Source organism: Saimiri boliviensis, chromosome 9, assembly GCF_048565385.1.
Source record: "Saimiri boliviensis isolate mSaiBol1 chromosome 9, mSaiBol1.pri, whole genome shotgun sequence".
Taxonomy (NCBI): Eukaryota; Metazoa; Chordata; class Mammalia; order Primates; family Cebidae; genus Saimiri; species Saimiri boliviensis.
The window spans coordinates 55,650,782-55,676,802 of NC_133457.1; the positions used below are offsets into that span (position 1 = coordinate 55,650,782).

The 26,021-nt window shown below is 38.9% G+C and overlaps 1 protein-coding gene and 1 long non-coding RNA gene across 8 annotated transcripts in view; one reads left to right on the forward strand and one right to left on the reverse strand.

The window, feature by feature from the left end:
- Positions 1–25,198, reverse strand: part of LOC104651839 (uncharacterized) — a 40,279-nt gene extending 15,081 nt beyond the window's left edge. The window contains exons 1-4 of one of the 3 annotated variants that reach the window (XR_012519250.1): positions 25,085–25,198; positions 24,484–24,613; positions 23,182–23,265; positions 13,128–13,175 (exon numbers count right to left, since the gene is read on the reverse strand). This is a non-coding gene — a long non-coding RNA (uncharacterized LOC104651839). The other 2 variants (XR_745278.3, XR_012519249.1) reach the window with 2 other exon arrangements.
- Positions 1–26,021, forward strand: part of PLSCR4 (phospholipid scramblase 4) — a 110,265-nt gene that overhangs the window by 11,930 nt on the left and 72,314 nt on the right. For 3 of the 5 annotated variants that reach the window (XM_074405911.1, XM_074405912.1, XM_010341560.3), the window contains exon 1: positions 25,099–25,327. The exons of 1 other annotated variant lie outside the window; for it this stretch is intronic. The gene's annotated coding sequence lies outside the window, so the exon portion shown is untranslated. Of the gene's footprint in view, positions 1–25,097; positions 25,328–26,021 lie in introns of those variants that run through there. One more of the 5 variants, XM_074405916.1, reaches the window with a different exon arrangement.

Sequence of the window (26,021 nt, forward strand, 5' to 3'; positions counted from 1 at the left end):
AATAACCATTAACAGAAACCAATAACAGAAAAAGATCATAAATTGGACTTCATGAAAATTTAAAATCTGTCATTGAAAGACAAAAAAAAAATGAATGCAAAGACTAGCAAGTATTTGCAAATACTTATCTGACAAAAGACTGCTATCCTTAATATATATAAAGAATTTCTTGTAACCTAATAGTTAAAAGACAAAATTAACTAAAAGTCAGTAAAATATTTCTACAGATATCTGACAAAGGAAGAGATACAAATAGCCAATAAGTACATAAGAAACTGCTCAGTGTCGTTTTGTCAACACAAAAATTAAAGTCAGATGATACCCTCATATGTCACCAGAATGGTTAAAATGAAAAACTGTTATCAGTAAGCTTTCAGGAGAATGTAGACCATTTATAACTCTGCTACATTGCTGAAGGGAGCATAATATGGTATAACTACATTATTAAAACTCTGACAATTTCTTATAAAACCAAGCATACATTAATTTTTGATACAGTAATTCAACTCCTAAGTATTCACTCAAGAGAAATGAAAACACATGTCTACAAAACAACTTGTAGAAGAATGTTTATAGCCATTTTATCCATAATGGCAAAAGCCTAAAAATAGTTTATTTTTCTATCAACAGGACAATGGATTTTTTAAAACTGCAGTATAACATTCAATGGAACACTTCATAGCAGTATAAGTTCTATAGAGTGTTCCGCAGCCTTCATAAGGCTGTGCAGAGGGCAGTGCAATTGAACCAGTTGACATCTGTTTCACATGCAAAGCTTGCACAATAATTTTAAAAAATTTTCAATATCCCAAATAATATATAAATAGAGGAGTCTTGTTTTGATTAGGTTCATTTAATTTAGCATCCATAAATTTATAACCCATATGTCTCTTGAATGACTGTCCAAAGGTATTTCTTACTTCTAAGCAAAATAGTCATCTTTGCTATTGTGCAGATGTTGAGAACGTTAGTAAGGCAGTACTGCTTTCTTGGTTTTTATACAAGAACAACAGTATCCTAAATCAATGTGTTTACAACTGCACAACTTCCTGGTCTAATAGGTCCTGTTTACATACATTATCAATGTGACCTATGCATATAGTGGTCTGGAATGTATTTTTGCTACCACATGAATAAATGTTGTAGATGGACTATATATGTATCAGATTTATGTGACCATTAGATCCCCAGTGTTAGCCTTAGATGTTTGAAATCATCTGTGCAGACCTTCCTTAACTTCCTGTTAATCACATAATACCAATAAACTTATTTGAATTACATTCATACTTTTTTTACTTGTCACAAAGAAAATGGTGTTTTTCTTTCTTCCCATCACAAAGACAACCAAATCACTGGTGCACTGGTTGCTTCCAGCCTTCCAAACGACATTGCCTAAAAAGTTATCCCCTTGTTTTCCTTTATCTCTGTTCTCTCTTTGCAGGGCAGAGTGTTACTCAAATGTGGCTTTAAGTAACATTAACTTACTATGGGAACTTCTACAAAAGGCAAATTCATGGGCCCTACTCTAGATCTACTGGATCAGAAACTCTGGAAATGGGATCTAGCAATCTGTAATTTAAACTGTCACTGAAGTGTAAGAAACACTGTAATTTAATGTAGTGATTCTCAAACTTAGCTGCCCATTGGAGCAGCTTTAAAAAACTAGTGGGAATCTTAAGAAGCTATTGATGTTTTGTTGTAGGTGACAGATATATGGAGGTTAACTATAATGTATTTCAACTTTTCTGTATATTTGGGGGGAAAATCAGTATATTGGTTTCACTAGTTACCATTCACACATTTATTTCATTAGTCAAGTTGAGCATAATCTTCAAAGTAAATTTGATCAGAGAGAACACATGAGATTTTTTAAGAGTTCCCATTTTTTCTTTTTTTCATTTTTTCAAACTTTTTCCCAAATTTTAAATATTTTCTCACTAAAGTATATTTGTTGGCATTATAATTTGCTTAGCTCTGTTTGTTATACTATGGTGGTTATTACATATGAAATGCAGAGTTGGGAAGAGATGTTTGTAACTGACTTTTGTGAGCCTGTGTAAACTGACTACAGCACATCCCTTTTCTGACCTCATAAAACAGGTTGGGAATCATGATTTATTCTCTGAAAGAACTGGTGAAAGACTGATATTACTGTTTTCTCTTTAAATTTTCTTTAGCATTCACAGAGTTTTGATTGATGGATTTCAACCTGGTGCTATTGCTCTTGAAAATCATATATCTTCAACTAAAAAGAAAATCTTTTTCTGTGAGGAGGACCCCAATTACATTGTCTTTCAATAGACCTCATGATTCTACTACCTGACAAGAACATTTGTAGTTGGTTAGATAATTAGCAGCAGTTTTGTCAAATGCTATTGAAGAAGAATTTATGCTAATAGTGGTTTACTTAATCTTCTACTAAAATGTTAATTTAATCAGTGGCTTGCTTTCTGTTTAGCTAAAACATTAGCTAAATTGCATTGGGAAAATAAAACTCAGAGGCAGAAGCTAATTGGAAACACTAGTTTTAGGTAATGAAGCACTTAGGCATCTATTTTGGAGATTCATTAAGTTTTAGTTTTAGGAAGCTTCATGTAACTTGTCTCTCATTTTGAAGACAAATTCTGAGAAGGGTCAAAGTATCCTTTTAAGATATTAGAATTCAGATTTTTTCTGTGTCCTGTGGCCTGCTATGAGTCATGCTCAAGCCTAATGAAGAGCATTCTAGACAGCTCAGAAAGACCCAGTGAGGTGTCTTCTTTTGGAGAACTCCAGAAAACATCACCCTGGATGGAGAGCACTTCTGCAAGTGAGGATGCTCATTCCAGGGTTGTCCAGGAACAATTTTGCTAGTTGCTTACATATGTTTTTATCACACTGATTACAAACATGGAGACTATTTAAAGAGTTGTCCAGATCTTTTCCAGAAATAGGACTGGCTGCATAATTCAATGAGCATAGGACAAACTAAAAATACTGGGCCCCTTTTTAAAAAATTAATATATTCAGGATGAAGATATAACACATTAAGCCACATGCAATTGCACAACTCCTAAGCCCACAAACCCAGCCCTGCCCAGAAGGTAATGTCACTTTAAATATTGAAGTGAGCTAAATCTCTCCTGTTCTTTCTAGTACAGGATATCACAGGCATTAGAATATAGCAAATTCAGGTCAGAATCCTAGCTCTATCACATATCAACTATTGGATTTGGGACAAGTTGATTTTAGTTTCATTACTGAAATGTGGTCATGCAAATTAAACTTTCATTCACATGCCAATGTCACGTATAAACTATACCTGCAAGTTTTATTCTTATGAATTTGCAAATAATGTTATGTATTATAAAATCAGAATATATGAAAATCTGTGGCTTTAAAAATTTGCTATTTGTTTTAGCGTAGTAATTACAGATGGCCCTTTATATCCATGGGTTCCCCGTCTGTGGATTTGACCAATCATGGATCGAAAATGATCAGGAAAATTAAAATGGATGGTTGAGTTTGTACTGAACATATAGACATTTTTTTGGTCATGATTCCCTAAATGATACAGTAATACAGCTATTTACATGGCATTTAAATTTTATAGGCATCATAAATAATCTAGAGATGATTTAACGTACACAGGAGGATGTGCATAGATTACATCCAAGCATGAATATTGTTTTGTTGCAACATTGAAAAGTAAAAAAATCAGTTACTGGCCAGGACCACTGTTTGTGTTGAATTTGCACATTCTCTCTATGTCTGTATGGGTTTTCTCCAGGTACTCTGATTTCCTCTCACATTCCAAAGATGTGCATGTTAGTTTAACTGGCATGTCTAAATGGTCTCAGTCTGAGTATGGGTGTGTGTGCCTAATTTCTCCCAGCAATGGAATGATGTCAGCCTGGCCCTGAGCTGCTGGGATAGGCTCCAGCTACCCAGGATCCTAAACTGTAATAATTGGATAAATATTTATCTGATTTTTTTTAGTCTTTCTTAAATGTATATATAGCTCACATTTATTTCACTGTTGAATATTTAGAAGTGTTTTGGTCTTTAGTTAGAAGTTTGGTGATGTTTTTGTGACCAGAATATCAACTAGCCTATGATTAAATTGATTTTGTTATACATTGTTTCACTTAAAGTTGCAGTTTCCAAGAACTTATCAATGATGGTGAGAACTTATTATGCTATGCCTTTTTTATATAAGGGATTTGAGTAGGTGTAGATTTTGGTACCTGCAGGGATTCTGGTACCAATCACCTATGGATACCAAGGGATAACTGTTTACTAATTAAAACAGTCTTCTGGAGTTTTTGTCTTGCCCCTTGGCTATCAATTTTACCTCATTCCCAGTTGTGAGCTACTAATCAAAAGTATGATTCATGATTAAAAATATTTTTAGATGTTTTTAATATTTAAATAAAAGTTATAAATTTAGTATTGACCATAATATAGTGTATTACGTATATATGCTGTGTATTATATTCTTCATTATAATCATTCAAAATTACTTTTTGATACTCATGGGTAGATTCATTTAAATTATATCATGTTTAATAATTTTAAAGATTCATTTATTTATATTTAGTCTTTCAGTCTTACAAGAAAAGCAGGAGTGCTAGTTTTTGACTGTGAAGCTGTCCCTCTGGGTGGCTTGACAAGCTTCTTCATTGTCTACCAGTGCTAAAGTACTGGCTTTTTAAAGTACATCATTAAGAAAACCGGCCCCAAAACTGAAAGTGTCTATTTCCTGGAGTAAGATCATTGTTATGCTTATTCCATTAAAGAAAAAAAAAAGCAGTGAGGGGCAGAGTATCTCTGCCAGGACCCAGCTCCATCGTTCAAGCACATCTCTCTAACATATTACAAAAACAAAAGACCCTCATTTCTGCTGACCCTCTCTCTGCCTGTGAGTTTCTACCTGTGTTACATGCTGTGTGCTCCTGGTCTTTGCAAGAAAAATCTTAGTAATTCATTGTGGGATAAGTGAGGCAGAAATTATAGCTTTTATTTTTTTCTTTTTGAGACTGAGTTTCACTCTCTCACCCAGGCTGGAGTGCAGTGGCATGATCTTGGCTCACTGCAACCTCTGCCTCCCAGGGTTCAAGTGATTCTCCTGCCTCAGCCTCCCAAGTAGCTGGGACTACAGGCACGTGTTACCATACCCGGCTAATTTTTTGTATTTTTATTAGAGACAGCGTTTCACCATATTGGCCAGGATGGTCTTTATCTCCTGACCTCTTGATCCGCCAGCCTTGGCCTCCCAAAGTTCTGGGATTACAGGCATGAATCACCACACCCGGCTAATCAAAGCATTTTTTTTAAAAAGTGTGGCAAGAATAGTTAACATGGTATCTACCTTCTAAACAAATTTGTAAGTATATAATGCAGTATTGTTAACCATAAGCACAATTTTGTACAGCAAATCTAACATCCATCTTTCAAAATTGAAACGTTATGCCCATTGAATAGCAACTCCCTATTTCTCCCTTCATCTAGTTCCTTGCACCATTCTGATCTCTGCTTCTATGAGTTTGACTATTTTAGATACCTTCTATAAGTAGAATCAGGTCATATTTGCCCTTCTGTCACTGGCTTGTTTCACTTAGCAAAATGTTGTCAAGGAATTCTTAATCTTATTTACCAGAGGGAAATATAAAGATGATGAAGGGAAATTACCAAGGTCACAAATCTATTGATCAGCATTGATTGTCATTTGACTTTCCTGTTCCAAGATAAATAATCAGTGATTCAGTCTTCTTGAGGGTGGAGAGGAAGCTAACATATTACTTACAGAGCCTCTCACAAGCACTTTTTATTTTATCAACACATTTAACTTCATAACAAACCTCTAGGACAGTTACTAATATTACCCCCTTTTTACTGTGGAAGAAACTGAGGCAAAAGGAAGTTTGTCAACTTCCTGGAAGTCATCTCCCTGTTAGTGAGTTGCAAAGCTCAAGTTCAAATCCAAATCCAGATGGCCTGAAGCCAGAGCCCATTTTCTTACCCTCTAGCTGTATTGAAACTCACATACTGGCTCAGGAACCCTTTCCTAGTGCTAAAAATGCTACCCAAACATAGCCATTCTGGGTCAAATAACCAGTTTACCCTGAGGCAAGGGAAGAGAAGAGTTTCTCCCCTGGGAGTCAGGTTGCTGTGTAGGGTACCCTCAAGCGGGCAGATCCGAGGCTGTGGCCCAAGTCACTGGTTAGGACTTGGGCCAAAGGCAAAAGAAATGCAGAGAGCTGATGGGATAAATCAACAATCTTAAATCTATCAGATGACACTTGATGCCTTTTTTTTATGCCACCAATTAGGCATTCAAAATCATGAAAGACATCATCACACTTTTGTGCAGAACTGCTCTGTATATTGCAGGAGGACTAATATCTCTGTATGTTGTTCTTTCAGTGCTAACAATGTCTATAGCAAAGTGGCACCTACAAATGCACCCTCACACGCATTCTCCCATTCCAATATGAATTCTGTGACTGGTTTGTCCTATGCTCAGAATCACCATGTGAAGCCCTGGGGGGGTGATCTAGAATCAGGAGTCCCAGGCAGTTTATCTGTACCCCACTGTGGTGTACCTTATATCTTAATTTGCTTGGCTTTGAAGTAAGTCCCAATTTCTGACGATATGCCCTAAATTTCTCCTAAACAAGAACTCTGCTTTTCCTTCATCTTCAAGAGAGAGACTGAGTTCATTCATGTGTCTATAGCTTCATCAAGACTGAATCCAAAGAAGCAAAAATTGGAAGCAAAATGTTTGACTTCCTTATAGGAAAACAATCATCTTGCTAGAGTGGCAGTATCCATGGGTAGATTCTTAGAGAACAAGTAAGGCAGGAGAACTTCCAGAGGTGAGCAAAATGAAAGCTCTGCTGAACAATTCTAAGTCAAAGTCCTTAAAAGGCTGTCATTAATTAGAGACAAGAGACAAATGCCAAGTCTCCAGGGCAAAAGCAAGTGTTAAATGAAAAATAAAGAATCAAAAGTCCGGAAACAGATGGTGATGGAATTTAAGAATTAGCAGGCCAAGAACGTAAGATTTTGGATAGTCTGGGATGACAGCCAGACTATTGTGTGTCTTGGGCCAGTTATTATTGCTCAATGGTAAAGCTTGCACAATTCTGTGAGCATAACAAAAACGACTGAATTGACAGTGTGAAAAGGTGAACTTTATACTATATAAATTATGTATCAATAAAGCCATTTTATAAGTATATGGTTAGTTGGGATAAATGATAAATCAAGAAGACAGAATATGGCAGTAATCTGTGAATCTAGTAGTCTCAAGACCTTTAGACTCAAAATCTTTGTGAATACACAGAACTGGGAGAAGCTAAAATAGCAACTCTCAGCCATGGCTATTAGCAGTCAAAAGTTGTGAGATTAAGATATCATAGATTTAAGAAAATATGGGATTAAATTATAGTTTCCTTGATCTGAAAAGCACCCTCTGGTATGTGAATGTAAATTTATTTTCTATTCTGAGGTATTCAGAGTTAACAGCCAGGAATACAAAAGTCAATTTCAAAGTATTATATTTTATGAACTTATTAATATAGGATTCATATAAAATATTTTCTTTTTCTTTAATTTTTTTTTTTTTCAGAGACAAGTTTTCTGTCTGTCTCTCAGGCCAGCCAGAGTACAATGGTAACAATCATAGCTTCATAGCTCACTAAAACTTCAAACTCCTGGGCTAAAGCAAGCCTCCTGTCTCAGCCTCCAAAGTAACTGGGACTACAACATGTATCAGCCTGCCTGGCTAATTTTGAACTCTTTTTTAAACTAGAGATGGGGTCTCTTTACATTGCATAGGCCAGTCTCAAACTCCTGGCCTCCGGTAATAGTTCTGCCTCAGACTCCCAAAGTGCTGAGATTATAGGTGTGAGCCACCATTCCAGGCCTTTCTTTAAATCTTTATTGAAAAGTGTTCTTGCTTTATATTTATTTTTATATGTATATGTGTTGCAGTTGACAACACATCTTTGTTTTTTTTTTAACCAATAGGAAGCTCAGTTACATCTTGATTTATCCAACCATTTGAATTAATCAATTAAGGCTTGGCTTACCTAGCATAACAAAATAAACACTGAAATGTAAAATAAACATCTAAGGAATATTATTAGACATGTCTGGCTCATGGTTAATCTAGGGGTAGATGTAGTAACATTTATCATATTTGTTCTTATATCCAAGAACAATTATAATCTTGTTGAAAACCCCCTTAGTGTAAAGGGTAGGAATGTATAAACATAGCTAAATAAACATTAGTTTTACCTTCCTCTTCAGATGTGTACAATCATAATGGGGAAAAAAAGTATACCAAATGCCACTGAAAGATTTAATTTAAGAAATATGTGCTCAGTGATTGTCAGTTTTCAGGAGGTATTTAAAAATTTTAATTCATTAAATTTTAATACAGATTTAATATAATTAAAACAAGGTGAAATTTAGAAAAATGGAACAAACAATATGCCCTTTGTGACAATGTGCTACTTTTTGTTTAATTAACACTCACTAAGTGACTCTTCCAGAATTCTAGTAAAAGATACAATGTATTTGTCCATCCAAGATAGGTATTGAGGCTGGGCATGATTGTTCATGCCTGTAATCCCAGCACTTTGAGAGGCTCAGGTGGGACAATCACTGAGGCCAGGAGTTCAAGACTAGCCTGGGCAACACAGTGAGACCCTATCTTTATTTTAAAAAAGAAAAAGTTATATATTGAATTCAACCACTAAATCTTAGCCAATATGCTAAGAACTGGGGTTTTATAAGTACCAACACAGACATAGTCTTTACTATAGTTTATAAGGAAGATAAACACATACATACACCCACAAGGCTGATTGTACCATACATGTGAGAATGATGATAGAGAGAGCCACTGGTGAACCTATAGAAAGATTATTTTACACAATGGGATGATGGAAAGAGAGTGTATTTATTAGTCCATTTCACACTGCTGATAAAGACACGCCCAAAACTGGGGAATTTACAAAAGAAAGAGGTTTAATTGGACTCACAGTTCCACATGGTTGGGAATAACTCAAAATCATGGTGGAAGGCAAGGAGTAACAAGTCACATCTTACGTGGATGGTGGCAAGCAAAAAAAAAAAGAGAGAGCATGCTTGTGCAGAGGTACTCCACCTTATAAAGCCATTAGATCTTGTAGGACTTACTCACTATTACAAAGACAGCATGGGAAAGACTTGCCCCCATGATTCAATTACCTCCCACTAGGTCCCTCCCACAACACCTGAGAATTCAAGAGAGATTTGGGTGAGGATACAGCCAAACCATAACAGATAGCAACAAAGAAAAGGTTAGAAAGGCTTTGGGAGTAAGGCTGAAGGTAAATCTTACATAGGAGTTACACAATTAAAGGGCAGAAATAGGGACTACAAGTAGAAAGGGATTCCAGGAAGAGATGACATGAGTAAAGAAAGAGATATGACAGATAGCATGGGATATGAGGTATTTGCTAGCAACTGGGTTTTGATGAACATAGTGTTAGGAAGTGATGAGAGAGAAGGTGAAAGACAGGCAGAGGAGCCACATGTACATTCCAAGAGGTTGGGCTTTATCCTGTATGTGCCAACGAGACACTAAAGGATCTAATTAGGGTACTAAAGTGGTTAGAATTGTATTTTAATTATATCATCATAACTGTCTATTAGATGAAGACACTTTAAATAACTTAGTGGTATTAAGAAGATAAAAGAGAAAAATAATTTGAGAAATACTTGAGAGACAAAATCGATATATATGTAACAATTGATTAGAAGTGGTTAGTAAAGTTTAGAGAAGTTTTTGGGGAAAATTCTGGCTTCTAGCTAAGTGGATTACAGTGCCACCAATCAAGACAAAGAACATACATGAATATATCTGGGATGAAAATCAGTTTGTTTTTGAAACTGTTGAATTTAGAATGTCATGTGGTAACCAGAGGGAAATGTCCAGTAGCTAGCCGGATTTGTGAGTCTGTAGCTGAGGACAGACATGTATGTGGTAACGAGAGTTTGGGGATTTTTAATATGTGGGTAATCACTGAAAACATTTAAAAAGATGAGATTATCCAGTAGAGGTTTGCCAAGTAAAGCATCCTGGAGAACATGAACATTTCAGGGTTGTGTAGAAAAGATGTCATGAAAGAGGCAAATACTTCCAAAAGTCTGAGAACCAGAAGCGTATGATGTCAGGGAACAGAGAGCCAGGGAGAGTACAATAAAGTCTGAATTGTTTCCACTGAATTTGGAAATCCAAAGGTCACTGGAGAACTATGTCAAAATCATTTCCACAGACAAATAAGAGAGCAAGCCAGATTATAAATAGCTGCGAAATGAACAGGAGATTAAATACAATAATATTCTTGATAGGGAAGAAGAGAAGAAATAAGACGAAATATTGACTGTACGGAGAAGTAGATATAATAGATGAATTAATTTCGATGGGAGAGATAAGCCTTTGGCTAAGAGGACGAAAACAGAAAAGGAAAAAAAAAAAAAGGAACAAGTTGAAGATATAGGAGATAGACATTTCAAAGGAATAGAAGTGACAGAAGGACTGCCAGGACAAAAGAGGAGGGACCTAAGAGGAAGCATGTTCTCAATCCACAAATGCAGCATCTGTCTGCCCAGGGCCCAAAGGTTGGCACAATATGCTGCTACAGGGTGGTTAGTTGAAATGGAATCAACTAGACCAGATTGTCAAGTCCAACTTTCACATACTGCCAGAATGGGTGTGTATGTTTTGTATTTGACAAATACAATCTTGAAATTAAGAATGAACTGAACTTTCTCTCATGATCTACATTCAAGGAAATGTTTAAGCATGTATGTTTTCACCTGACAGACCAACTCCCTCTTTTCTGTGCTGTTTGAATTTTCATAAATAATTTTCACAATCAGGAAATATATTGTGTGTTGTTTTGTTTTGTTTTGAGACAGAGTCTTACTCCTCTGTCGCCCAGGCTGGAGTGCAGTGGCATGATCTTAGCTCACTACAACCTCCATCTTCCAGGCTCAGTGGATTATCCTGCCTCAGCCTCGCCAGTATCTGGATTGCAGACACATGCCACCATGCCTGGCTAATTTTTTTCAATTTTTGGTAGAGATGGAGTTTCACCATGTTGCCCAGACTGGTCTCAAATTCCTGCCTTCAAGTGATCTGCCCTCCTTGACCTCCCAAAGTGCTAAGATTACAAGTGTAAGCCAGCATCCCCAGCTAGGAAAAATATTAGGTATTTTCACTGTGACTATAACAAGGTCAATGGGCTAGGAAAGTTAAAGGAAAACAGCTGACTAAATTCAATGAGTGAGAAATGAATGGGGTCTTTTGTTTTGTTGTTTGTTGTTTTTGTAGCATTAGTCCAGAAATCATTATCCTCAGAAGGTAATATACATTTAATCAGAAAAAAAGATATACAAACATTGAAAACAAACTAATTTTATATATTCATGAGAAGTAACAGACTTATTTTTAAAATGCTCTATAATTTTGCATTGTTTATGTTTTAGGGTCTGTAGACCAACCCATTTCTACTAGTCCTATTTCTCTAGGATTTTACATTCATCATAGGATAATTATGAAAGGAAGAAATACTGAAAAGGTCAGACAAGAAAAAGTAAAAAATAGATTAGCAAAACTTTTTTTTTCACTGCTTAAGTAGCTATTCATTACACAAGTGTTTGAATTAAGAATATAGGTGTGCGGTACAAATCCATAATTAATATTTAGGAAGAGGTTTCAAAACAACATACCTTGTTCTATTTGTGATATTCTTCCATACCATTAATATTACATATTTACTTCCTACAAATCTCCATTATTCTTATATGGAGCTATGTACTAGATGTGAAATAGAGGTAATAGGAGGAAACATCCTAATCATAACAACATGGATTGGCAAAACTTTTGATTATTTTTATATATTTGTGAGTATAGAGCACTGAGTTGCTGCCAAATAAAGTTTTTAAAGTGAATGCCCATGACTTGAAAAATTATTTTTTGTATTGAGTCATTGTAAAATAATATTTAGTGGCCCTGTTACTGTGAACTATATGCAAAATTACACTTCCAATATTTTTTTTTAACTATTCCTGGGCATTTATTTTGCCCCATTTATTTGAAGATAATTTTAGTGAATTTTTTAAAAGTTATGGGTTTTGCAGATTAAAGTAATATGTTAATTACTATGTATTGATTTTTAAAATCTTGAGTATTCTCATCTAAAAGCATTGCCTACATTTCCTAGATTTTATAACATTTATTGAAATTTTAGTCTCCTTCATGAAGGCCTAATACATTTCTTACTAAATGTATTTTTAAATCCTAAAGTTGTCTCCATTGTGCATAGATTTTTTTTTTTTTTACTCTTTCATTTTCCATGACTATTGGATATAATATTGTTTGGCAGGAGCAGAAAATAAATTTAATAAATGCATTCATAAATATATGCATTTTAAATGAGAAAATTGCATACTATTTGAGAAAGAGGATACAATAATTGCAAAGATCCTGAGATAGGAGAGTAGTCTTGAAGTTTAAGAAACAGAAAGACACAAAAGAGCATAAAGAGAATAACAGTGGAATGGGAGATGAGGTCAGAGATACCAGATCATATAGGTCATTGTGAGGACTTTGGCTTCTACTCTGAAAAGACTGATGATAGAATAAAAGCAAGCAAGTCAGCTGTTTTTTTCAGAGATATCTGAAGAAAACTCATCATGATGCAGTCAAATATGCAAATACTCCTATCCACCTATGCTCTGTGGGAAGGATCTGTGCATGCTTCAGTTTCTTCTTGGCTTCAGTATGTGAATCCTAGCTTTCAGGGTCTCATCCAGTCTGAATCCATGGTTCTGCATCAGTTGCTCACACCATAGCCACCATAGAACACAGTGCCTCACTTGCACACAGACACCCATGGACATTGACATCTGCTTTACTTAGGACTAGCAGACATGTAGGAGTTAGTGATGAAAGGCAGGGTGACCTTGCAGTCACCACCTTTCTAAAGCCTCCTGCTACAGAAACCAAAACTACACACACACACACACACACACACACACACACACACACACACACAAAGTATAGAAGCAGAGACATATATACATACACCTTGATTTAATTCCACAGTACTCTCTTCATTTCCACCTTCTCATATCTGAAAGAAAACAATAAAATAAAATCACCAATTGAAATAAAGATATTTCTGTATTCCAACAGATAACATTTACAACAAGTATTTATTTCATTTTTTTTTTACAATGAACTTTGTGTTACAGATCATATTGTTCAATAAACAACAGTTCATGTAGACAAATGGCAAAATAGCAATCCCAAAAGTCTTGGCTGGGTATAAAGCTGTATTTGGGCTCTTCATAAAGTTATCCTTGATTGTGGATTCATACTTGCTTGAAACAAGAAGCATATATATAATTTTAAAAATCAACAACATTTTTTCAGCACCTAATATTTACTATGTATTGTGCTAAACTCTCCATACGTATGGTTATCTCAATCTTCAACTGAGTGTAGTAAACATTACTGATATTTTACTATTACAGAAGAGGACATATACAGGGACACACACATGTCAAGGGACACAGCTGGTCTTGTCTGACTCCAAATCCTGGGGACCTAACATCTACTCTCTCTTTACAGAACCACATAAAGAGTGAAAGTATCCAAACTAAAGAGTATAAAGCCTTTGCAAAGATATAAATCTGTGCTACAAAATCTCCAGTTCCAGTTGACCTGTTGAGCAGTTCAAGATCTGTTTTAGTCAGCCTCATATGGGTTTCAGCAGAGAGGGTTGTGCAGGAATAGCTGTCTATTCTAACCTGATGGTGCAGGCCAAAAATGACAATTTTCGCTCCAGGTCACTCTGTCCCTTAAAGATGTGGCTTCTAAACTGAGGACATTAACTGAAACCTCTGCCTTCTGGTCTGTCTCCTGAACACCAAAGTGTACTTTGATATAATGAAATGTGTTATACTAATTTCAACTATTCATATAAAAGAGGGAAAAAGAGAAAGAGAGTAAATATATTGTACCCAACCTCTCAAATGTAAAATATCATGATTGATATAACTTATCTAAACCACCATAACCATTTGTGGACAAGCTCTTTTCATGATTACGGTATTGGGTATGATCTCTTGCACTAAAAACTGAACCCCTCCATTCTTCCCTTCTCTGGTTAAACTGCTGAAGGCTGGGTAAGAATCATGCAGTGTGGAGCCTTCTGTACAACATACTTCACAGGAGCCCTTTGTGTCTGATTGAGGTAGCCTTTTAAAGCTTCTGAAGAGTTCTAATTGTTAGAAAGTGATATATTAGATGGAAACTGTTGTCCTCACCTAAAAATGACATTCCTTGTTCTTAGCTCTGACACTTTGAGATGCAAAGTAACTTTTGAATAGTTCTTTAGGTACATGACAAGTGACCCACTCATCCTCCTTCCTGAAACTTCTTTTTTTCTGGACTAAATATGTCCATATCCCTTTTTTCAGCTGTTCTTCAAATGAAGCCATATCCACATGCTCTCTTGCTAGAATGGCCATTCTTTAAGACATTTTAACTTTTTACAACTTCATTTAAGAGAAGGCCCAAGAACTAAATGATATTCCAGACACATTCTTAGCATTGCAGAATATAGTAAAAAGATGTGACTTTCTTTTCTTGGATACTAGACATTTACTAACATATATTAAGTTGGCATCAATTTGTTTCACAGCCACATGAGATGGCTGAATCATACTGCGCATGGAGCTAATGGGCTCATTTTTAATTTTTTTGTTTATATTTATTTTGCATGAACATCAGCAGTTTCCTATTTAAGGTGGTGGTGTTCTTTTTAATGGATATCACATGATGTAGTAAAAAGGGCATTGGACTTAAAGTCAGAATGTGTAGGTTAACTTTCTACAACAACATTAATGAATTCATTTAACAACATTTGACAAACTCATGAACTTACTATTTAACCTCTCACAATTTATGTTTACACATCTTTATTTGATAAAATTTCTTTACTCATCTTGGCCTTAATAAACATTAAAGATAAGTATGTCAAAAGGAGTTTGTAAAGACCAGTGTGTGATCATTAATTATTGTTTTTAATGAACCTAAATGAAAATGTTTTCATTAATTCATCTTAATAACATGTAAGATTTACCCAACTATTTCTGTGCCAACAGACTTTCTAAGAAATAGAATTAGAAATTTAATATAAGATATACCAAATCAGTGTGTGTGTATATATACCAGATGGTTGGACTACATGGAAAAGTAATTGCAATGGTTAATGCCGAGTGTCAACTTGATTGAATTGAAGGATACAAAGTATTGATCCTGGGTGTGTCTGTGAGGGTGTTGCCAAAGGAGACTTTTGAGTCAATGGGCTGGGAAAGGCAAATGATCCCTTAATCTGGATGGGCACCATCTAATCAGCTGCCGTCGAATATAAAGCATGCAGAAAAACATGAAAAAGCTAGACTGGCTTAGACTCCCAGCCTAACATCTTTCTCTTGTGCTGTATGCTTTCTGCCATCAAATACTGGACTCCAAGTTCTTCAGTTTTGGGCCTCGACAGGCTATCCTTGCTCCCCAGCTTGCAGACGGCCCATGTCGAACCTTGTGATCATGTGAGTTAATACTTAATAAATTCCCCTTTATATATACATTATATATATATAATATATATATATATTCATCAGTGATGAATATTCATCTTATTCATCAAGAAGTAAAGCTAATCTGCTGGGATATAACTACTACTACTACTACTACTACTACTACTACTACTGCTTCTACTATGTCTCAGGCTAGGCCACACTGAAGCCAAGGTGAGCATTTTTCCAATGTTCTCAGGAAGCTGCAACTGTGACAGGAGTACTTATTTATTGGTTCTGACCTAACAAGAATGTAAGTTCTAGGAGGGCAGAAACCCTGTCTTATTTTCCACTGAATCTCCAGCACAGTATAGAACACAGCTCAAAGTACTCAGTAAATCAGAATGGAGAGGTCATGGAAGGATTCCCAAAGTGGTTAATATTTAAAATTAATCTGGGAGAATGAATGGAATGTAACCAGATGGAGAAATGAGGATAAGGCAGTGGCAAAATATTTATGTATGAGGGTAGTATTGAAAACGATGGACCATTTGCTTTATATTGTTTACTGGCAAAGCCGCCAGCCATTACTTCAGGTGCTAGAAAGAGCCTTTCTCTCACTATATTCCTCTACCTCCACCCACAACATCAGCCTGCTCTCATTTCTCAACACATTTGTGTACTTTTTGTTGAATTTAGAGACTGACTCTAGGGTAACTAACGTTGGTGTTTAATGAACCACAAATACAGTATTACTCATAATACTATGAATAATTAATATGCCATTAAAACTAATGCAGTTAGGCCTCATTAATAGAGACCTATAGACATCTTATTGTATTATCTAAACATCAGACCAAATATTAGAAGGCAATGAATAAACCTAAGGAAGGTAATCTCAATGTGAGGGATCTGCAATTATAACAAATAGAAACAGCAAAAGGAAATAAGGATGTTTGGTCTTAGGAAGAAAATACTTAAGGAAAAGTTAATAGCTATTTACAGCAATTTACAGGGTTATTATATTAAGTAAGTAAGAAAGATACTCTCTTTTGGTACAAAGAATACATGTAGGTTTAGTTTAATAACAGGATTTCTAACAGTTCGGTATGTCTGACAATAAAGTGCTTTTAAAAATTATGAGTTTGTGAGAATTGGAGTTCCAATGATGATAAGTTAGCTTGGATTGCAATAATCTTTCCCTAGATAACAATAACAAACTCTGGGAAAAACATAAAATATAAAAACCATTTGAAGGCAGTGGAGAACAATCAAAAGCTGACAGAAACTGTAAGGGATCTGACTGGTAATACTGTTTGGATATTTGTCCCCTTTAAATCTCATGTTGAAATGTGATTCCCAATGTTGAAAGTAGGGCTTGGTGGGTGGTGATTGGATCATGGGGTTGGGTCCCACCTCCACATGAATGGTTTAGCACCATTTCCTTGATAAGTGTGTACTTACTCAGTTATTTCATATGAGATTTGGTTGTTTAAGAGTATGAGACGTCCCCCTTCTCTCTCTTATTCCCTTATTTATCATATGATGTGTCTGCCCCTGCTTTGGCTTTTGCCATGAGTAAAAATTACGGAGGCCTCACCAGAAGCCAAGCAGATGCAGGAACTGTATTTCCTGAACAGCCTGCAGAACTATGAGCCAATTAAAACTCTTTTCTTTATAATTTAGCCAGCCTCAGGTATGTCTTTGTAGCAACAGAAAAACATGTTGATGTAGACTAGTGGTACCAGGAGTGGAGTGTTGCTATAAAGATACTTGAAAATGTGGAAATGGCTTTGGAACTGGGTAATGGGAAGAGACTGGAAGAGTTTAGAGGGTACAGAAGAAGACAGAAAGATGAGGGAAAGTTTGGAACTTCTTAAATGGTAAAATGGTTATGATCAAAATGCTGATAGAAATATGGATAGTGAAGTCCAGACTGAGGAGGTCTCAGATGGAAATGAGGAATTTATTGGAAACAGGAGTGAAGGTAGTCCCTCTTACACCCTTGAAAAGAACTTAGCTGCAGTGTGTTCATGACTTAGGGTTCTGTGGAAGTTTGAACTCAAGAGTGATGACCTAGGATAACTGGTGGAAAAAATTTATAAGCAGCAAAGCATTCAAGATGTGGTCTGGCTGCTTTAACTGTTTATCATCATTTATTGTAGCAAATAAATGACTTAAAGTTGGAACTTAAATATAAAAGGGAAGCAAAGTATAAAATCTGGAAATTCAGAACCTGGCCATGTGGCTGAAAAGGGAAAGACATTTTCAGGAGAGAAATATAAGCAGGTTGCAGAGCAGCAGCTTGCTAGAGAGATGAGCATGACTAAAAGGGAACCAGGTGCTAATATCAAAGACAATGAGAAAAAGATCTAGAAGTCATTTGAGAAATCTCTAAGGTAGACCCTACCATCAAAGGTCCAGAGGCCTAGGCAGAAAGAATGGTTTAGTCGGGCAGGTCCATGGCCCTGATGCCCTACACAGCCTCTGGACATTGTTTCCGAAATCCTGGCCTCTCCAGCTGCCTGTAGTTCGAAGGGCCTCTGGCATAGCTTGAGCCACTGCTTTGAAGGACATAAGCCATAAGTCTTGGCAGCTTCCATGTGGTGTTAAGTATGCAGGCCCACAGCATGCAAGTTTGAAGAAGACTTGGCAACTTTCCCCTCGATTTCAGAGGATATATAAGAAAGCTTGGCTGCCCTAGCAGAAGTCTGCTATAGGGGCAAAGCCCTCACAGAGAATCTCTACTAGGGCAATACAGAGGGGAAATGTGGGGTTGGAGCCCCCACACAGGGTCCCCACCAGGGCACTACCTAATGGAACTGTGGGGAGGGAGCTGCCAGCCTCCAGATCCCAGAATGGTAGAGCCACTGGCAGCTTGCAAACTCATCCTGGAACCAAAACAGGAAACCAACTCCAGTCCATAAGAGTAGCCATGTAAGCTATATCCTGCAATGCCAAAGAGATGGAACTGCCCAAGGTGTTAGGAGCCCATTACTCCTATCAGTGTGCCCCAGATGTGGGACATGGAGTCAAAGGAGATTTTGGTGATTTGAGATTCAATGACTGCTCTGCTGGGATTCAGACTTGCGTGGGGCCTATTGCCCCCTTTTTTTGGGCCAATTTCTCCCTTTTGGAATGGGAATGTTTACCCAGTGCCTGTGCCACCACAGCACCTTGTATGTAAATAACTTGTTTTCGATCTCACTGGCTCATAAGTGGAAAGAAACTTACCTTCAACTGAAACTTTAAACTTGCTCCTTGGAATCTGGGACTTTAGAGTAACACTGGAATAAGTTATGACTTTGGGGAACTATTGTGAAGGCAATATTGTATTTAAAAATGTGAAAAGGACATAATTTTTGAGGGTCCAGGAGTAGAATAAAACGGTTTGGATGTTTATCCCCTCAACATCTCCTGTTGAAATGTGATTCCCAATATTAGAGGTGGGGCCTGGTAGGAGGTGATTACATGATGGACATGGCTCCCCGATGAATGGTTTAGCACCATCCCCTTGATGATAACTGAGTTTCTGCTTAGTTCACGTGAAATCTGAAAGGGTTTGAAAGAGTCTGGGACCTTCCCCTTCTCCCTCTTGCTCTCTCTCTCCCCATGTGACATACCTACTCCTGCACTGCCTTCTGCCACGAGTGAGAGCTCCCTGAGTCCTCCCCAGAAGCAGAGTATATTTAGGTGCCATGCTTTCTGCACAGGCTGCAGAACTGTGAGCCAACTAAATCACTTTTCTTTATAAATTACCCAGCTTCAGGTATTTTTTTGTGGTGATGCTAGACACTTTCCCCATGGGTACTCCCAGTTCTCAGGTGTAACATAGCTAGAACTCAAGTAGAATGCATTAGAATTATTGAGTTGTGATATTGGTGTAGAGATTTCAGACTACCAGCGTGGTTATAAATTAAGAGTAATCCCAGAAAGTAGGGAGACAGAGAGACAATAACATTAATACCTGTCAATTAAAAATCCTCAAATCTTTGACTGACCGTGGAACTGTAAATCTATTGGGGACACTCCAGTGATACCAGCAGAAGGCAGCAGATGAAAGGACTGGACAAAGATTTCAGTTGCTGCATACAGCAAATGAAATACTGTTTGGAATCTGAGTAACATCAAGGATAGAGGAGGCTAGTAAAATCTTCAGGCATTCAGTAGTTCTGCCTTAAAGTATAAACTAATGGCTCTGGATGTTAAAGGTGATCAGCCCTCAAATGCCCACCAAAAAAATGATTTCTCTGTAGAGGAAGAAGGCATAACTCAGAAAAATTATTTGTAATGTCCTGTATATAGTTTTAAAATATCCACTGTAAGTAAAAGAAAATCATGACTTATCATCATGACAAGGTGAAACACATGTTGGTATAAAGTAGTAAAACAGTATGTTAGGCTGCTCTTGCACTGCTGTAAAGGAATACTTGAGACTAGGTAATTTGTAAAGAAAAGAGGTTTAATTGGTCATGGTTCTACAGGCTGTACAGTAATAGCATCTGCTTCTGGTAAGGCACCAAAAAGCTTACAATCATGGCAGAAAGCAAAGGGGGAGCAGGTGTGCCCTGGATTATTATGTGGCCAAAGCTGGAGTGAGAGAGGGGGGAGGGGACACACTCTTTTAAATAACCAGGTCTCATAGGAACTACCAGAGCAGGGGTCCCCAAACTTTTTACACAGGGAGCCAGTTCACTGCCCCTCAGACCATTGGAGGGCCGGACTATGCAAGGTGTGACCCCCTTCACAGCCAGCACTGCTGCCTCCACTATCCCAGACAGCGGTATACAGTGTCACAGGCCCAGCACTGCCTCCAGTGCTGTATACAGGGATGGCGGTGATCAGCCTGTGGCACTGTGTATACAGCGTCCTGGACATCTGCAGCAGCGGTGGGCCTCTTCTGTGGGAAGCCCACTGCTGCATGTTTCCGTTGTTATAAGACACCTCCTAAAAATAAGACAGCCCCTGTCTTTTGGGGGTAAAATTAATATAAGACAGGGTCTTATAACAGGGGAAACACGATGTGTAGTAATGTGGGGGGAGACTTTAGGGCAAAGGGAGGTTATAGGGGCCATTATGTTGTTGTACATTTGGGGGAGTTTGGGGGCCATTGTACTGTGTAGTAATGGTTATAGTGCTTTGCCTTTCTTCCTACTTCTGCTATTTCACACTGCTTCTGGTGATGTGGGGTGTCGCAGCCACAGACCGGATGTGCGTCACATGATGCACTTCCGGAGCCATGACGCATGCGTCCCGCATCACCGGAAGTAGTACTGTACGTGAGTGAGGCTGCGCTTTGCGGCATTGCCACATACAGTACTCCAGGAGCGCATCCTGTGCTCCTCTCACTGACCACCAATGAAAGAGGTGCCCCTTCCTAAAGTGCGGCGGGGGCCAGTTAAATGGCCTCAGTGGGCCACATGCGGCCCGCGGGCCGTAGTTTGGGGACCCCTGTACCAGAGCATGAACACACTCATCACCAAGGCAGTGGCATTAAGCCATTCACAGGGGATTCTTCCTCATAATCCACACACCTCCCAACATGCTACCTTTAACACTGGGGATTACATTTCAACGTGGGATTTGGCAGGGACACATATCTACACCTTATCAAACAGTTACTATAAGTTAAAAAGTTAAGAAAATGATGGTCTTAGTGAATGAACAGATGTGAAATCTCATCAAAGACAGAGAAGCTGCCCAAATGAACCAAATAGAAATACTACCACTGAAAAGTGTTATAATTTTGTAATGGACTTAACAGCAAATTGAAATAAGGGTCAGCATATTTTTGAGAGAGATCCATAGAAATTATTAAACTTGGCCAGGCGCGGTGGCTCAAGTCTGTAATCCCAGCACTTTGGGAGGCCGAGGCAAGTGGATCACGAGGTCAAGAGATCGAGACCATCCTGGTCAACATGGTGAAACCCCGTCTCTACTAAAAATACAAAAAATTAGCTGGGCATGGTGGCGCGTGCCTGTAATCCTAGCTACTCAGGAGGCTGAGGCAGGAGAATTGCCTGAACCCAGGAGGCGGAGGTTGCGGTGAGCCGAGATCGCGCCATTGCACTCCAGCCTGGGTAACAAGAGCGAAACTCCGCCTCAAAAAAAAAAAAAAGAAATTACTAAACTTAATGAGCAAAAAAATCAGAAAAATATAAATAACATATTGGTGAGCTGTGAGTCCATATCATATGGTCCAACATACAATTAATTGAACTGAATTTCCAGAAGGAAAAGAGAGAGAAATGGGGACAGTGCAGTAATTTAAAGAAATAATGACTGAAAGTTTTTCAAATTTGTTGAATAATACCTACCTATGTATCTTTGAAGCTCAGAGAACCACAGTAGAATAAATACAAAAAGAGCCATACATCATAGACTAACTGCAGAAAACCAATGATAAAAAGTTATTCTTAAAACCATTAATATGAATACTATCAGATGAAAATGGAGGTCAAAATTGTTGGGGAATAAAATAAAAAATCTGTACACTCCAAGTTCTGTAGCCAGTAAAAATATCATTAAAACATTCATACAAAATAAAAACATTTTTAGATTTAAAAAAATCTAAAAAGAATTTGTAGCTGTTCTGCACTGCAAGAAATACTAAAAGGATTGGGTATAGCAGCTCACACCTGTAATTCTAGCACTTTAATAGGTGAAGGTGGGCAGATGGCTTGAATTCAGGAGTTTGAGACCAGTCTGGGTAACAGAGCCAAATCCCATCTCTACCAAAAAAATACAAAAAATTAGCTGGGCATGGTGATGTGTACCTGTAATCTCAGCTACTTGGGAAGCTGAGGCAGAAGAATCACCTGAGCGCAGGAGGTTGAGGCTGCAATTAGTAGAGGTTGTGCCACTGTACTCCAGTCTGGGCAACTCTGGACAGAGTGAGACTCTGTCTCAAAAATAACAAGAAATACTAACGGAAAGTCTCTAGCCTGAAGGTAACTGGTAATAGGTGAAACTAAGATCTATAAGAAAAAAATGAAGAGGACAGGAAATTGTGTATATGTGGAAATATATAAAAGCTATTTTTTCTTTTAATTTTTATAAAAGACAACTCACTAGTTAAGCAAAACTTAAAACATTTTGTTGTGTAGACTATAATTAATGTGTATCTAAAATCTGACAGCATTTGTACATAGATTGAGGAACTGTAGGGGCTGGGCACAGTGGCTCACGCCTGTAATCCTAGCACTGTGGGAGGCCGAGGTGGGTGGATCATCTGAGGTCAGGAGTTCAATAATTGAGGAACTGTAGTTATAAATTTCTTAACTTTATGTGAAGTGGTACATTATTAATTCTAAGTATACTGTGGTAACATAAGAACAACCAGTGAAAAGGAAATAACACAAAGAAATACAGGTTAGAGCAGTAGAGCAACTAAAATGGGATTAGTATAAATGGGATTAGTATAAAAAGTAGTGAATTTGTCATCCCTGGAAATGTTCAAGTTGGAAAGTCATCACATCAGGAAATTTCAGAAAGACAGGAGATTGAGTTCTTCTTCTTCCCCTCAAAAGTTGTGATTTTGGTTGTATGACATACCTGATTTTATTTTAATCCCTCAAAGTGTTGGGAACCAGCCCATCCTCGTATGTGGGTGCCCTTAGTGCTGGCAGTGACGAGGGCCTGAGAAAAGGAAATAGAGACACAAAAGTAGAAGTTACAGCATGGGTCCAGGGGACCAACACAAGCATGGGAACCGCACCGGCCCTGAGCTCTGGGCTGGAAGCACTTTTATTACGTGCATAATCCCTTTGATCTTATGGGCATGAAAGGGGATGGTGAAGATGCAGGTAAGATAGCCAGGGTGGGGAGAGCACTTGAGATCCTTCTAAGACATGCTAAACTAGTGAGCACTTTACAGCACTTGAGATCCTTCTAAGGCATGGTTATCAGGGTGCGGCTGCATCAGAAGTATAGCGGATGAGAAGAAACCAGGTCTGACTACACCCCGTGCATCACAGGGCTTTTATCTGCGGAGCATTGAGGACATAGAGCAATTAAACTCACTCCATATTCTGAGAACCCAGGCAGAGGCTGAGGTGTTCCGTGATCTCTACCCTGCAAGGCTTTTCTCCTCCTTGCCAGCTCCCATCTGCAAAGACCCTCCCAGATCTTGTGAGCAGAGGTCGCCTCCCTTCAGCAATCTTTGCATAAGCCCTCTTTAGGAGGCCCTCATGCAGTCTCGATGTTGGGAAGGCATTCGTGAGACCGGAGCAGTGTTGCCTGCTCTGCAACCACCCCGAGGTGTTCCCAGGTGTTACTGCGCTCTGGGATGGTCTTTACCTTAGGCCTGGTGTTGCTGCTTAATTTATAATTAACTGCACCAACAATACAGTTTAGTTCAGTGTATAAACTTCAGTGTACTGTGAGCCAAGCAAGCTTATAATTCTTCAGCTAGAATTAACATAGGTCTCCCCCTGGCCATCTTGACCCACACAAAGCAGTATGTTTCACAAGACATGTTTTGCTCTTGAAATTTTTGGCATCTTTCATGTGGCCTCTGCGGATGTTTACGTTCATAAGCTCAATTACTTGGCCTCTTTCATAAATTTAAAACAAAGGTAACACATTATTATAATTTACTGTAGTTTCACCACCAGTTTCTTTGTTTTATGCTTTCAATAAACCACTATGTCTGCATTTGAAAAATGTTCTGTGCAATTATTACTGAAAAGAACAGTATGAATTTTTAAATCTATTCTCACAGGAATATTAACAAATAACACACATATAAAGAAAAACGGAAAATTCTAGAACTCCACTCCCACATCGCTTCCCTTATCCAGCCTTCTCCCACAGTGAGGTTCTGCCAAGTACTCCTCAGAGCTTAATCAAACTTACCTCTGTCCAGTTCTTATTCTTTATAAGGTCAGAGGACCTTCAGGTTCTCCCACTTCCTGTCAGTGTACTGTGTTTCTCCCTAAGCATCACCACAGAACTGAATCCTATTGGTTTGAAGAAGTATTTGCGCCTAAAATAAGCAATTAACAAATGCCATTTTTTTCCCAACGTCAGAAAGCATGGGCAATCTGCTCCCCCTCCCCTCTTTCTTGGCGTCTCTCCCTCCTTCCCTCCAAGATCAAATTGGCCTCCTCCAGCCCTGTGGAAAAGAAATCAGAATTCCTGGGCCCCGCGCCCAGGTGTTTCCAGCCAGCACTGTATTGCCAAGCCGAGGACCTCGGGGTGGGCTCCAGTGCAAATCAAAAAAGGCTCTTGAGAAAGAGAGGTTTCTTCATTTTCTCTCTAGGCACAGTAATCTATCAGCAAATCTCCTTTTTCCCAGGCCCTGCAACCTACCCCTCTGATTGGAAGTGACTGTGGGGTGGCTTTTTTCTTTCACCTCATCAGAGCAGTGACAACTTGGTTTCTCCGTTCTCCCTCCCCCTAGGCTTTTGGGTTTCAGCGGACTTCACTGTGCCCCACCCCTTCCAGGAAGACGTACTCGCCGACTGGCAGCTCTCCCAGCGCGGGGCGGGATGGCCGCGCGAGGGGAAGGAGGGTCCAGGCGAGCCTGACCCACCCCCGGACCCCGCGCCTCGCCGCCCTCCTGCGCGCGCTGTTTCTAAGTTGAAAAATCCCCTTCCGTCTCCTTTCCCTGCCTCCGCTCCTTTCCCTTTCCTCTCTGCAAATATTACTAGACCCTGCGTCTGGCGTCGCCGGTGCCCAGCAGTCTGCGGGGCGGGCGGTGAGTGGGGCCGGAGAGGCGGGCGCAGAGCAGGACGGGGTGGCGTGGGCGCCCGGCTGTGGGGCCGAGGGTGCGGTGCGGGGAGGCCCGAAGCCGCGGTGCCTTCGGGGAGGCGCGGGGGTCGCGCGGCGTCCTGCGCCGGCAGTTCGGGACAGGGCTCTCGTCCTGCATTCTCAGGTGGTTGCAGAAGTTTTGTGGTGTCGGGCGCGCGTCTGCGGTGAAGACGCAGCGGGTTTGGGCGCGAGCTGTTTGCAGCCCAGGGTTAGGGATCTGGCCGCGCTTCACGGGCGCCTCCCTCGCGTTTTGCTCGGGCGTGACAGGTCGCCTGGTTGGGCTTCTCTTGGGTCTCTAACTGGCGTTTCCACGGCGCGGCTCTCAGGGACTCAGGCCTGGGCCCTCGCGGGTAAAAATGCTTCATGGTAACTTCTTTACGTGCTCAGGCCACTGGAGGCGGTGACTGGAGAGAACCCTCTCTCACATTGTAAATTCTGGCAAACTGGGGCGATTTGGGGCTGTGGTTGATTTGTTTCTAAAAATAAAACGTTCATATTTAAAGACTTAAAATTTTCTCTTATTTTGTGGCCTTGTTTATCTTCCCTTAGGATCTGCAATTTAGTTTTTAATTTTATATTGCAGTTAAAATGGAGCCACCAAAATGGGTACAGATGGAGGTATCATACACCAAACTTGATAC